The sequence below is a fragment of the Hyperoodon ampullatus genome, assembly GCF_949752795.1.
Source record: "Hyperoodon ampullatus genome assembly, chromosome: 3".
NCBI classification, from domain to species: Eukaryota; Metazoa; Chordata; class Mammalia; order Artiodactyla; family Ziphiidae; genus Hyperoodon; species Hyperoodon ampullatus.
Window position 1 is genome coordinate 177872315 of NC_136916.1, and position 15368 is coordinate 177887682.

The following is a 15368-nucleotide window of genomic DNA, read 5'->3' on the forward strand; positions in this document are numbered from 1 at the left end:
CTCAATGGTGAAAGATGGAAAGGTTTTCCTCTAAGATCATGAACAAGGCAAGGAAGTCTGCTTTCAACACTTCTGTTCATCATAATACTGGAAGTTCTAACCAGAGCAAGAAAAAAAAAAGTATCCAAATAAGAAAGGAAGAAGTAAAACTATCTCTTTGTGCAGATGACCTGATCTGATATGTAAAAAACCATAAGAAGTCCACCAAAAAAACTAAAAAACTAAAACAAACCAAAGGGCTTCCCTGGTGGCACAGTGGTTAAGAATCTGCCTGCCAATGCAGGGGACATAGGGTCAAGCCCTGGTTGAGGAAGATTCCACATGCCACGGAGCAACTAAGCCTGTGTGCCACAACTACTGAGCCTGTACTCTAGATCCTGTGAACCACAACTACTGAGCCCATGTGCCACAACTACTGAAGCCCACACACCTGGAGCCCGTGCTCTGCAACTGCAACAAGAGAAGACACCGAAATGAGAAGCCCGCACACTGCAATGAAGAGTAACACCTGCTCGCCTCAGCTAGAGAAAGCCCGCAAACAGTAACGAAGACCCAATGCAGCCAAAAATAAATAAATAAATAAATATTTTTTAAAAAAAACTATTAGAACTAATAAATGAATTCAGCAAAGTAGCAGACTACAAAGTCAAAGCACAAAAATCTGTTGCATTTCTATACACTAACAATGAACCATCTGAAAAGGAAATAAAGAACAATTCCATTTACGGTATCATCAAAAAAAAAAATTAGGAATTAACCAAGGAGATGAAAGGCTTGTACAATGAAAACTACAAAGCATTGCTGAAGGTAATTAAAGACTACACGAATAAATGGAAACACATCCCATGTTCATGGATTGGAAGACTTAATATTGTTAAACTGTCAGTACTACCCAAAACAATGAGGGATATTTAGATTGCATCCCAGAGTTAAAAAACTCATTCACATTTATACCATCCTCTACTCCTGTCAAGCTTTTCTACCACCCCTTTCATGACTGCTGTTAGAAGTTATATCGTTATGTGTTGTGTGTCCAAAAACAGGTGAACAATTGTTTATGCATTAGCTTTTAAAATCACATGGAAGATAAAAAGTGGAGTTACAAACCAAAATGCCAACAATACTATATGTTTTTATAATTGCCTATGCATTTACCTTTACCAGAGATCTTTATTTCTTCATATGGTTTTGAGGTACTGTTTAGTGTCCTTTCATTTCAGCTAGGAGGACTCCCTTTAACATTTCTTGGAAGGCTGATCTAGTGGGGATGAACTCTTTCAGCTTTTGTTTATCTAGGAATACCCTAATTCCGCCCTCATTTTTTTTTTTTTTTTTTTTTTTTTCGGTACGCAGGCCTCTCACTGTTGTGGCCTCTCCCACTGCGGAGCACAGGCTCCGGACGCACAGGCTCAGCGGCCATGGCTCACGGGCCCAACCACTCTGCAGCATGTGGGATCCTCCCGGACCGGGGCACAAACCCGCATCCCCTGCATTGGCAGGTGGACTCTCAACCACTGCGCCACCAGGGAAGCCCACCCCACCCTCATTTTTTTTTTTTTTTTTTTTTTTTTTTTGCGGTACGCGGGCCTCTCACTGCTGTGGCCTCTCCCGTTGCGGAGCTCAGGCTCCGGACGCGCAGGCTTAGCGGCCATGGCTCACGGGCCCAGCCGCTCCGCGGCATGTGGGATCTTCCCGGACCAGGGCACGAACCCTTGTCCCCTGCATCGGCAGGCGGACTCTCAACCACTGCGCCACCAGGGAAGCCCAAGTGTTCCCTTTCTTAATTATCTGGCTTTCAAAAGGAGAAAAGGGAAAAACAAAAGGGGGTGGGGGACAACAGACTCTGTCTCTTTAGATTCTCTGGAAGCCACTTCAGCCAGTGGCTATAATATGACTATAACGATGACTGCCTGCCTCTATATCTGCACATCTGTGATCAGAAGAAGCAATCAGCAATCAGTACACAGATCCCTGGTATGCAGAGAACTGGGTCCTTTTTACTTACCTACCCTGGCTCCCATAAGCCATTCCAGCAACATGGGCACAGCTTCCTGCTGTTGGGCTGAGGGGAGTGGGGAATGGGTACCTGCTACCATGTATGCTAAGAGATAAATTGCCTGGAATTAACCAGGGCTTACCATCTAAGCCCTCCCTGGAAACTGAAAGCTTTCCTGTAGACTCCAGAGTTCCAAAATAGTTACTTCAGTCAAGTTCTGCCAGTACAATTGTCGTTTGGGCGGGAAGACAGATTCCTGGCAGTTCCTACTCCATCATCTTCCCTGATGTCACTGCTGTATAAAGAACTCATATAAAATTAAATAACCCAGTTTATAAATCACAGACAAATATCCCAATTAAAAATTGGGCAAAGGATCTCTATAGACATTTCTCCAAAGAAAATGTACAAGTGGCTAATAAACACATGAAAAGATGATCAGCACGATTAGCCATCAGGAAAATTCAAATCAAAACCACAATAAGATACAACGTCACACCCACCAGGATGGTGTGCTAGGTCAGAAAATGGCATCTCAAAAGATAGCCGTATCAAATCCCTGTAACCTGTAAATGCCATCTTACGTGGCAAAAGATGTGATTAAGCTCTCCCTTGAGAGGGAAAGCTTACCCTGCATTATTTGAGCTGACAGTAAATGCAATCACGTGTATTCTTTTTTTTTTTTTTTGCGGTACGTGGGCTTTTCACTGTTGTGGCCTCTCCCTTTGTGGAGCACAGGCTCCAGATGCGCAAGCTCAGCGGCCATGGCTCATGGGCCTAGCTGCTCTGTGGCATGTGGGATCTTTCTGGACCGGGGCACGAACCCGTGTCCCCTGCATCAGCAGGCGGACTCTCAACCACTGTGCCACCAGGGAAGCCCTCACGTGTATTCTTATAAGAAAGAGCGAGGGAGTTTTGAGAGAGAGACACACAATAGAGAAGGATATGTATGTAAGGACAGAAACAAAGACTGGAATGCTGCAGCCACAAGCCTAGGAATGTCAACAGCCACCAGAAGCTGGAGGAGACAAGGAACAGAACCTCCACTAGAACCTTCAGAGAAAGCACAGCCCTGCTGACACCTGGATTTCAAACTTCTGGCCTTTAGAACTGCGAAAAAATAAATGTCTGTTGTTTTAAACCACCAACTTTGTGGTAATTTGTTATGGCAATCCCAGGACACAAATGCAGATGGCTATAATAAAAAAGACAGATGACAAATGTTGGTGAGGATGTAGAGATATCGGAACTCTCCCGCACATACACTGCTGGTAGGAATGTAAAATGGTCCAGCAACTTTGGAAAAATAGGCTTGCAGTTCCTCAAAATATAGAGTTACCATATGATCTAGCAGTTCCACTCAGGTATAAACTCGAGAGAAATGAAAACATGTTCGCACAAAACCTTGTCCATGAATATTATAGCAGTATTATTCATGAGTCAAAAAGTGGAAACAATCCAAATACCCATCAACTGATGAATGGATCAATAAAATGTGGTATACACATACAGTGGATTATTATTTTGCATTGTACTGTTTGCTTTTCTTAGTGCCTTACAGGAATTCCTTATGTATTCAAGACCTAATCTTTTTGTTGATGATGTGCATGAAAATATCTTCTCCAAGTTTGTAGCACGTCTTTTCCTTTCTTGATATTTTAATGTAAAGTGGATTTAACTTGTACTTTCCTGAGTGCTGACAAAATTAAGTATCTTTTTTTTAAAATAATTTTATTTATCTATTTATGGTTGCATTGGGTCTTCATTGCTGCACGTGGGCTTTCTCTAGTTGCGGCAAGCAGGAGCTACTCTTCATTGCGGTGTGCAGGCTTCTCATTGTGGTGGCTTCTCTTGTTACGGAGCATGGGCTCTAGGCACACGGGCTTCAGTAGTTGTGGCACATGGGCTCAGTAGTTGTGGCTCGCAGGCTCTATAGCGCAGGCTCAGTAGTTGTGGCGCACGGGCTTAGTTGCTCCGTGGCATGCGGGATCTTCCCGGACCAGGGCTCGAACCCTTGTCCCCTGAACTGGCAGGTGGATTCTTAACCACTGTGCCACCAGGGAAGTCCCAAATTAAGTATCTTTATGTATGTTTACTGCCCATTTGCCAGCCTATTTGTGAAGTGCCTTTTCAAGTCTTTTGCCTATTTTTCTACTGGGTTGTTTGGCTATTTCTTAAGGATTTGTAGAAGTTCTTTATATATTCTGAATATGAGCCTTTGTCAGTTATATGTGTTACAAATATTTTCTCCGAGGTATTTGCTTGATTTTGTTTGTTTACTCCTTGAATGATGTATTTTAGTGAACAGAAGTTCTTAATTTTACTGTAATCAAATTTATCAGTCTTCCCTACCTGAAATTCCTGAAGATATTATATTATCTATATTGTATTCTACAAACTTTATATTTTGTCTCTCATATTTAGACCTACAATTAATTTTTGTGTATGGTGTGAAGGGGGAATCACGTGTTTCATTTTGTTTTTGTCATATGGGAATATCCACTTGTTGAGAACCATTTACTTAAAAGACTGTTCTTCCCTCACCACTCTACAGTTCCCATTTTGTTGTAAATCAGGTGTCCATTTATGTGTTGGTCAGCTGCTGAGTTTTCTTGGCTATTCCACTGAAGTATTTTTGTATTTATACACTAATACCACAGTGCCTTAATTACCAAACCTTATAATAAGCCTTGATCTCCAGTGATACCATCCTCCTACCTTGCTCTTCTGACCTAAAAGCGTTTTGGATATTCTTGGTCCTTTGCATTTCTAATCAGCTTGCCAAGTTACACAGACACGTACACACACACACACATACACACAACCCTTCTGGCATGTTTTTTGAGATGGCACTGAATGTGTAGATTAATTTCATCAAAGAGTTAATGTGCTTATAATAATGAGTCTTCTGATATGTAAAAATAGTACTATTCCACCTTTTATTTAGATATACTTTAATTTCTCTCAATTCTCTCATTTTCTATGCAGATGTCTTGTGTACCCTTTATATAATAGTATATCTATTTATTTTTTATTTACTTATTTTTTGGCTGCATGGGGGCCTAGTTGCAGCTTGGGCTCTTTGTTGTGGCACGTGGGCTTCTCTCTAGTTGTGGTGTGCAGGTTTTTTCTCTCTCTAGTTGAGGCATGCGAGCTCAGTAGTTGTGGTGCATGGCCTTAGTTGCCCCATGGCATGTGGGATCTTAGTTCCCAGACCAGCAATCGAACCCGTGTCCCCTGCATTGGAAGGCGGATTCTTTACCACTGGACCACTGGGGAAGTCCCTATATAATAGTATATCTTTTCACAAAAATTCATTCTCTAGCTCTTTGTGACTACTTTATAGAAATACAATTTCTTTTCATATTTTGATCTTTTTTTCAATTTTTAAAATTAATTACTTTATTTATTTATTTTTGGCTGCGTTGGGTCTTCGTTGCTGCGCGCAGGCTTTCTCTAGTCGTGGCGAGCAGGGGCTACTCTTCGTTGTGGTGCGCAGGCTTCTTGTTGCAGTGGCTTCTCTTGTTTGTTGCAGAGCAAGGGCTCTAGGTGCGTGGATTTCAGTAGTTGTGGCAGGTGGGCTCAGTAGTTGTGGCTCATGGGCTCTAGAGCACAGACTCAGTAGTTGTGGTGCACGGGCTTAGTTGCTCTGCAGCGTGTGGGATCTTCCTGGACCAGAGTTCGAATCCATGTCCCCTGCGCTGGCAGGTGGATTCTCAACCACTGCACCACCAGGGAAGCCCCTATATTTTGATCTTATATCCAGCAGCCTTACTAAAGTCATTTATTAATTCTAATAATTTATCCACGTATTATTTTAGATTTTCTATGTACATATTCTGTCATCTGCAAATAATGACAGTTTTATTTGTCCCTTTCCAATCCTTTTATCTCTTTTTTCTCTATTCTTCCTGCACTTACTAGGAGCTCCAATGCAATCTTGAGTTAAAGCAGCCCTTGTGTTTTCTTTTTTTTTTCCTTTTTTAAAATTTTTATTTGTTTTGTTTGTTTGTTTTTATCCCCCCTTGTGTTTTCTTAACGACAAGGGTAAAGCTGGGAACATTTCAACATTAGGGATGATAATGTTTGCTGCAGATCTTTGTTTAGATATTTTTTTAGCTTATTTTATTTTATTTTTTGTTTTTTTGTTTGTTTGTTTGTTTTGCAGTATGTGGGCCTCTCACTGCTATGGCCTCTCCCGCCACGGAGCACAGGCTCCGGACGCGCAGGCCCAGTGGCCATGGCCCACGGGCCCAGCCGCTCCGCGGCACGCGGGATCCTCCCAGACCGGGGCACGAACCCGCGTCCCCTGCATCGGCAGGCGGACTCCCAACCACTGCGCCACCAGGGAAGCCCTATTTTATTTTTAACATCTTTATTGGAGTATAATTGCTTTACAATGGTGTGTTAGTTTCTGTTTAGATATTCTTAACAGATCAAGGAAGTCCCAATCTATTCCTAGTTTGCTAGGGATATTTAAACAATTGTTTTTCTGCATGTATTGGGATGTTCATATGATTTTTTTTCTCCTTTATTCTGCTATTTTGGTGAATTACGTTGACTGATTTTTTGACGTCAAACCAAATTTGCCTTCCTAGAATAAACCCAACTTGCTTGTAACATACTATGTTTTCAATAATCACTGGACTTGGCTTATTAATATTTTATTTAGAATTTCTTTTATCCATGTTCCTAAACAATGTAACATTGGCGTGTAATTCTCTTTTCTCATAATGACCTCGTCAGATTTAGGAAAAAGGCTACAATGTCCAACTAAAACAAACTTGTGAGTGTCTCCTTTCTTTTTTTAAAAAAACTATTTTATTCAAGTACAGTTGATTTACAACGTTGTGTTAAGTTCTGTTGTACAGTATCCTCTCTTTCTTTTCTTTGGAAGAGTTTGTGTGAGATTAGTGTTACTTCTTTTCAAAAGTTTGGTAGGACAGGGAATTCCATGGCAGTCAAGTGGTTTGGACTCCGTGCTCTTGCTGCTGAGGGCCTGGATTCCATCCCTGGTCAGGGAACTAAGACCCCACAAGCCGTGTGGTGTGGCCAAAAAACAAAAAAAAAGTTGGTAGGACACCTGGTAAAGTCATCAGAGCCTAGAATTTTCTTTGTGGGAAGGTTTTGAGTTGCAAGTTTAATTTCTTTGTTGGTTATAGGACTATTTAGATTCTCTATTTATTCTCACGCAGTTTGGTAAGGTGTATTTTTCTAGAAATTTGTCCATAGTATCTATATTTCTAAATGTATTGTTTTAGGGACTTCCCTGGTGGCGCAGTGGTTAAGAATCCGCCTGCCAGTGCAGGGGATATGGGTTCAGGCCCTGGTCCGGGAAGATCCCATGTGCTGTAGAGCAACTAAGCCCATGCACCACAACTACTGAAGCCTGCGTGCCTAGAGCCCATGCTCTGCAGCAAGAGAAGCCACCGCAAAGAGAAGCCCGTGCACCGCAGTGAAGAGTAGCCCCCGCTCGCGGCAACTAGAGAAAGCCTGCGCGCAGCAACAAGGACCCAACGTAGCCAAAAATAAATAAATTTATTTATTTTAAAATAAATAAATAAAGATTGTAAAATAAATAAATAAGTAAATAAAAGTATTGTTATAAAGTTCATAATACCCTCTTATTGCCACTTTAATGTTTGAAGGAGCTCTAATAATGTCTTTTTTTTTACTCTTGACATTGTTATCTGTGCTACTACTCTCTTTTACCGTGTTCAGTCTCACCAGAGCTGAGACTTGTAGCTTCATTCATTCTTTCTATTATGTTTGTTTTCTCCTCTGTGTTATTTCCTTTCTTCTACTTTCTTTGGGTTTAGTTCACTGTTTCTTTTAAAGCTTCTTGAGATGCTTGCTTAGGTTATAGATTTTCAGTCTTTCTTCTTCTTGTTTGAAATAACGTGTATAAAGCTGAAATAATGTGCTCTTTTGGCCATTTGGTACAACTTACCTGTAAAACTGTTTGGGCTTGCTTCAATTTCTGTAATAGTTATAGAGCTATTTCTTCTTCAGTACTGATGATGTTTTAGTTTTCTAGCAATTACTTTCATATAAGCTTTAGAATTATGGACACAATTTGTTGATAGTGGTCTCTTAATTTTTTTTAAATAAATTTATTTATCTACCTATTTATTTATTTATTTACTTTTGGCTGAGTTGGGTCTTCGTTGCTGTGTGCTGGCTTTTCTCTAATTGCAGTGAGCGGGGGTTACTCTTCGTTGTGGTGTGCCCTTAATTTTTTTTTAGTAATTAATTAATTAATTAATTAGGCTGTGCCGGGTCTTATTTGCAGCACATGGGATCTTCCCTGCGGCATGCAGGATTTTTTTTTTTTTTTTTTTGCAGTACGCAGCCCTCTCACTGTTGTGGCCTTTCCCGTTGCGGAGCACAGGCTCAGCGGCCATGGCTCACGGGCCTAGCCACTCCGCGGCATGTGGGATCTTCCCGGACTGGGGCACGAACCCGTGTCCCCTGCATCGGCAGGTGGACTCTCAACCACTGCGCCACCAGGAAAGCCCTATGCAGGATTTTTAGTTGCAGCATGTGGACTCAGTTGTGGCATGCATGCGGAATCTAGTTCCCTGACCAGGGTTGGAACCTGGGCCCCCTGCATTGCAAACGTAGAGTCTTACTCACTGGACCACCAGGGAAGTCCCAGTAGTCCCTTAATTTTTTAATCCGTGCAACACTCGTGGTCATATCCTCCTTTATATTTTCTAATTTTCTAATGTGCTATTCATGCTTTCTCTCCTTTATTCTTAGTTAACTAGGCTAGAGTTTTGCCTTTTTTCCTAGTTTTTTCAAAGAACTATTTCTTGGTTTTGTCAATTTCATTTTACCTTTGTTCTCTATTTCAGTAATTTCTGCTTTTCATTATGATCGTTTTACTTTCTTTGGGTATACTGTGTTATTTTTCTAACTACGTAATATTAACACATAGCTCATTAATTTTTAGCTCTTCCTCTTTTCTTATTTAAGCATATATAGCTATAATTTTCTCTCTAAATGCCTCTTTTGTTGTATCCCATAAGTTTTGATGTGTAAAATTTTCATTATCATTCAATTCTGTTTTCTCTTGATTTCTTTGAACTATAAATTATCCCTGTGTATGCAAGTGTGTGTAGGTTTCTGTGTTTAGGGGAGTTTTAGGAAGTTTGGGGTTTTGTTGTTGTCTGTATGTTTGTTTGCCTGCCTTAGGTCTAGATTCAAGAGTTTACTTTAACAGAATCTCTTTTTGGGCTTCCCTGGCCACAGAAACCCGTTCCTACTTATTAATATTCAAGCACATCAATTATTCATCTGAGCTTGAACACATTACACACTCCGAGTCATCTGTGCTTCTGCCCTCTTTGTGAAAGGAGGCTTTGAGTCTGGTGGTCCCACAGGGAGGGCGTGTAGGTGGGACTCAGGGCTGACTCAGAAGGCCAGCCCTGGACAACTCATGTCTGAGGTCACACGAGCCGGAACAGAATTTTGTCTAACAGCTTGGCAGGCGCCAAGCTGCCTCGCCATATCCAGCTCCTGAGCTGTCCGTGTGAAGTCAGGGATTTATCAAGATGAAATGCTAGACCTTTGAGGGTTTCACTCCTTCAATTCTGCCCTTGTTTTTGACCTGGAATCGTACTGACAGCAAATATTTTCCAAATGCAGTAGTGACAACTGCTTTCCCAGCTGACATGTGCTGAGGAATATGATGAACCATCAGAATCGCTGTGATCAGCAGATGGGGAAACAGAAGTGAGGGAGGGCAGGAAGGGTCTTAGGCAGGGCCCCTCACCAGTCAGGTGCAAGGGTGGGGTGAACTTCGTCTCGTGACAGCTACTCTCTGTCAGCTTCCCACATCAAATCCATAATGAGGGACGGAAAGGTGGTCAGTCAGGCATTAATTATGCCCTTGTGCACTGACTTCAAGACGAAGTTAAATCCATTACCAGCAAGTGAAGAATTACCTTACTTTCTTTCAAAACCACAAAAATAGTCAATATAAACTGCCTGCATATTTTAGCCACACTTTCTTGGTCATTTTGTCACTTCAAGTTGGTGATCTTGGGCAAGTTAGTTAGTCCCACTAAGCCCGAGTATAGTAGGCTTAGTAATGGCCCTCAAAATGTCAGGTCCTGGGCTTTCCTGATGGTGCAGTGGTTAAGAATCCACCTGCCAATGCAAGGGACGCAGGTTTGATCCCTGGTCGGTGAACTAAGATCCCACATGCGGGGGAGGGGGGAGGTGTCAACTAAGCCTGCGCGCCACAACTACTGAGCTCCCGCGCCGCAACAAGAGAGCCCACGCACCGCAAACTACAGAGCCTACGCGCCCTGGAGCCCGTGCCACAACTGCAGAGACAGAAAACCCGCATGCTGCAACTAGACAGAAGCCCGCGCACCACAACGAAAAATCCCTTGTGCCTCAACGAAGATCCTGCATGCTGCAACTAAGACCCGACACAGCCAAAAAAGAAAGAAAGAGAGAAAGAAAAGAAAGAAGGAAAGAAAGAAGGAAGGAAGGAAGGAAGGAAAGAAAGATACTAAAGATTCAAATCACCCAGATATAAAAAAAGTTAAAATAGATAAATAAATAATAAGCATTTATTTAGCTCAGGGATGCGTAAGTAAGCTGGGTCCCTCTGCTGATCTAGGTGGGTCTGGTTGATCTCAGCTGGGTCCGTCCACTCATGCACCTGCAGTCAGCTGTGGACTGTCTGAGGGCTCCCTAGTTTAGCATGGCCTCAGCTGTGACAAGTGTCCTTTTAAGAGAAAAACAGTGGGACGTTAGACACACAGAAGAGGAGATGGCACTGTGACTGGAGACTGAAGTGATGTATCCACAAGGCAAGGAACACCAGCAGCCACCAGAAGCTGGAAGAGGCCAGGAACAGATTCTCCCCTAAAGCCCCCAGAGGGAGTGTGACCCTGCCAACACCTTGATTTGGGTCTTCTGGCCTCCAGAACTGTAAGAGAATAAAGGCATGTTGTTTCAAGCCACTGTCTGTGGTCATAGGAAACTGACATGCCGAGACCAGGGAGACCAAGGAGGATGCTGCGTGGGGCACTGTGGAGATGCTGTGGGTGCTGCACACTGGTCCCCAGGGGAACCCACTGTCCTGCTCGGTGGATGTGGGCCGCTGGGGTTTTCTCCTGTCCAGACCCAGCTGATGCCCCTTCCTGCACCAGAGTGAGCCCAGCCTGGCAGGCCCCAGGCAGCCCCTGGGAGGTCAGAGGTGGAAGAGCTGCCACCTCTCTAGCACCTCTCACTGGCGAGTCCCTGGTGAGTCCCTGGCTTCTGCTTCCTCCTGGTCCGCTGAGGGGTTAACCACGCGAGGAAACTCAGGCTCCTTCCTCTGAGCTCTGATGAATAAGTCAACTACTCATCACTCATTTTCATTTTCATTTTCTCACTGCCCAAATTCAGGGGCCCCAGATCCTTAAGTCTGTAAAAGTCCACTGGAGCCCAGGGCTGGCTGCTGCTGGGGGTATAATCTGGGGCAGGAGACCCACCTCCAAGTGAGCTCAGACACTCTCCAGATCCCACGCAGACTCCAGGGCACAGATGGAGTTGAGTTCTGGTATCAGCGTTTACCAGCTGGGGGAGATCGGCAAACTGCTTAACCTTTAGGAGTATCAGTTTTCTCATCTGTAAAATGGGAATTCATTCACTGCAGGAGAGGCCAGGAAGATAAGAGGGAAGGCAGGCAGGCTGATGGGCTTTCCCAGATACCACAGACAGTTGGTGGAGGGTGAGGTTGGGAATACCTGTACGAGGGGGCAACCTGGGAGTCACTGGGGCCTTGTGTGGGGATGGTGGGGACAGTCTGACCTCAGCAAAAACGCAAGAGAAGGGAACCAAAGGCTGGGGGCAGGGAACAAACAAGGGTCCCCTGTTTTGTTTTATTTTTAAAATATTTTTTGCCACACATGGGATCTTCGTTGCAGCATGTGGGATCTTTAGTTGCGGCATGTGGGCTCTTAGTTGAGGCATGCAGGATCTAGTTCCCTAACCAGGGATCAAACCGAGACCCCCTGCATTGGGAGTGTGAAGTCTTAACCACTGGACCACCAGGGAAGTCCCAAGGGTCCCCTGTTTTAGAACATGGAGAAAGGCATCTGTTTGTGCCTGAGGGGAAGGGTCTGTAGGGAGGGAGAGGGTACAGAGGAAAGAGGGGCCGAGGATCCCGGGAGGGTCCAAGGAAGGTTGGAGGGGGCCGGAAGGATTTAGGCCCAGACTCCCCAGATATGCAGGGAAGTAGAAGGAAAAGGTGGCCCTCCATAGGACCCAGGGCTATCTGTGGGGTCTCCCAGCCATGAGGCATTAAACACGTGTACGGTGCAGGCTGGTGGGTGGGTTGTTGCCGCTTCTCTGACTCTCAGTGTCCTCTGGGGCAGACACGGCTCACCCCAGTGTTTGCCCTTCCCCTACTGCCCCAAGGAGCTCCAACCCAGAAAGGGGAGGAGGTATGCCAAGGCCAGGGGCCACCCCCTTCCTCCTCTGGGGGCTCACCAGCCACATGGGGTGGGGTGAATCCCACCCTTACAACGAGTTCAATCTGGCAGCTTTAAACCGGGGCAGACTTTCAACAACTGAAAATGTCCAGAAAGTTAGGAATTCAACAGAACTCCGCTGAAAACAGGGAGCAGAGAAAAACAGACTTATAGTCATGCCGCCTACTGAGTTTATATTCCTGAATAAATGTAGTTACAATAATAAGGAATTCCCTGGCGGTCCAGTGGTTAGGACTCGGTGCTTTCACTGCCCGGGGCCCGGGTTCAGTCCCTGGTCGGGAGACTAAGATCCCGAGAAAAAACCAACCAACCAACCAACCAACCAACCAAAACGTAGTTACAATAATGATAATGTTGCAAGAGGTATTACGTCTTTCTTCCCCACACTCCATTTTTATTAGATGGAAATTATGACACAAAATAGGTCCCGGGTTATTGCATTTGATGTCTGACAGCGATCTTAGAAGTAACATGTCCAAAACGGAACCAGATTTATTTCTGTCGCCATCCCCCAGCACCCTTCCCTCAACCACGTCTCCCCCATCTCAGGAAATGCTACTGGGAGCCAGCCTCAGTCCCTCTTTTTCTCTTTCCCCAAGCATCCAGTCCATCAGCAAGTCCTGCAGTCCTGACAGAGCTAAGCTCTCCCAAATCTGACCTGGCACGACCCCCCCGGCCCCAGCTCCCTCTTCACTCCTGGCTGTGCAGCAGCTTCCTCACCAGGCCTGCAGCTTCCCTCTCAGCCCCTCCACACCCGCCGGAGGGTCATTTTATTTTCTTTTTGGCCAATGTTTGTTCATGATTTTTATTTTTTAATGAAAACTGAATAGAACTGCAATTCCCCTCCTAGATGTATACCTAAAAGAATTGAAAACGGGTACTCACCCAGGTACGTGGGTACGCATGGCCATTGCAGCCCTATTCACCGTAGCCAAAAAGTAGCCAAATGGCTATGAATGGATGAATGGATAAACACAATGTGGTCTATCTGTACAATGGACTACCATTCAGCCACGAAAAAGAAGGAAGTACTGACACATACCACAATGTGGACGAGCCTTGAAAACGTTATCCTTAATGAAAGAGGCAAGACACAGAGGATCAAATTATGTCTGGTTCCATTGATATCTGAAATATCCAGAATAGGCAAATCCAGAGACAGAACACAGATTGGTGGCTGTCAGGGGTTGGTGGGGGGGTGAGAGAAACTACTTAACAGGTGTGGGTGTTATTTTGGGGTGATGGAGATGTTTTGGAACTAGACAGACGTGGTGGTTGCACAGCCTTGCCAGTGTACTAAATGCCCCTGAATTGTTCACTTGAAAATTGTTAATTTTATGTTCTGTGAATTTCACATCAATAAGTTATTTTTTTAATTGACAGGTACATCTCAAGTATTGGTCAGGAGTTGTGATACACAAACGCTCCTGTACTTGCTTCTCGTTTCCCTCTTCTTCCCCTAAAGGTAACCACTGTACCACTACCCTGAGTTTTGGGTTTATCACTCCCTTAATGTTTTTTTCAATTGTTTTACCCCCTATGTTTGCATCCTTAAACAATATGTTGGTTTTACATGTTTTTGTTTCTGCACTTTGCATAAATGGAATCATGCTTTATATAGTCTATATGAACTGTTTTTGTTCTCAAGAACTGTGATTCATTCACGTCGTTCTGCATAGTTGCAATAAAGTTCTCTCTGCTGTATACTATTTCTTGGTGTGAACATGCTATATTCTTTATTCACACAGATAATGGACAACTAGGTTGTTTCTAGTGTTTTCCTATTACAAATGGCAATGTGGTAATATTTTTATGCATGTCCCCTGTGCACATGGTCAGAAGGTTCTTTAGGGTAAATACTGTGGATGGTGTTGCTGGGTTGCAGGGGGTACACAACTTCAAGCATACTCACTGATGCCAGATTGTTTCCCAAGATGTCGATTGTATTCACTTATGCCAAGGAACCAATTTTTGGCTTTGTTGGTCCTCTGTGTGGTGTATGTGTTGCACCTCATAATTTTCTGCTCTGGTCTTTTTTATCCGTTTCCTCTCCTCCCAGCAGCGTCTTAGAGTGCCTTTCACTCCACATACTCAGCAACACTTGCTTTTGTCTGACTGTTTCTGGTGGCCGTTGCATGGTAACTCATTATGGTCTTGGTTTGCATTTGCATTAACAAATCAGTTTCAGCATTTGTTCTCACATTTATTGACCACTGTGAAGTGCCTGCTTTTATGTCTTTCCCCTGCTTTTATGTCTTTCCCATATTCATATTATGTTATTTATCTTACTAAATTGTAGACATTCTTTTTTTTTTAAGTCTTTATTTATTTTTGGCTGCATTGGGTCTTCATTGCTGTGTGTGGGCTTTCTCTACTTGTGGCGAGCAGGGGTTACTCTTCATTGCAGTGAGCAGGCTTCTCATTGCGGTGGCTTCTCTTGTTGCGGAGCACAGGCTCTAGGCGCATGGGCTTCAGTAGTTGTGGCACGAGGGCTCAGTAGTTGTGGCTCGTGGACTCTAGAGTGCGGGCTCAGCAGTTGTGGCCCACGGACTTAGTTGCTCCGCGGCATGTGCAATCTTCCCAGACCAGGGCTCGAACCCGTGTCACCTGCATTGGCAGGCGGATTCTTAACCACTGCACCACCAGGGAAGTCCCAGTTGTAGACATTCTTTACGGAGTATGGATATGAATCCTTTATCAGTTACATCTTCTCTCGATTTGAGGCTTGTATTTTCACCTTCTTGATAGTGTTTTTGAAAAACAGAAATTGTTATAGGGTGGAGGGGAGATTTTTTGTAACTGTATGTTCCTTTGAAACTTTTAAATTTTGCACCATGTGCATCTATTACCAAAAGAAAAAAACTGAATAAAATTTG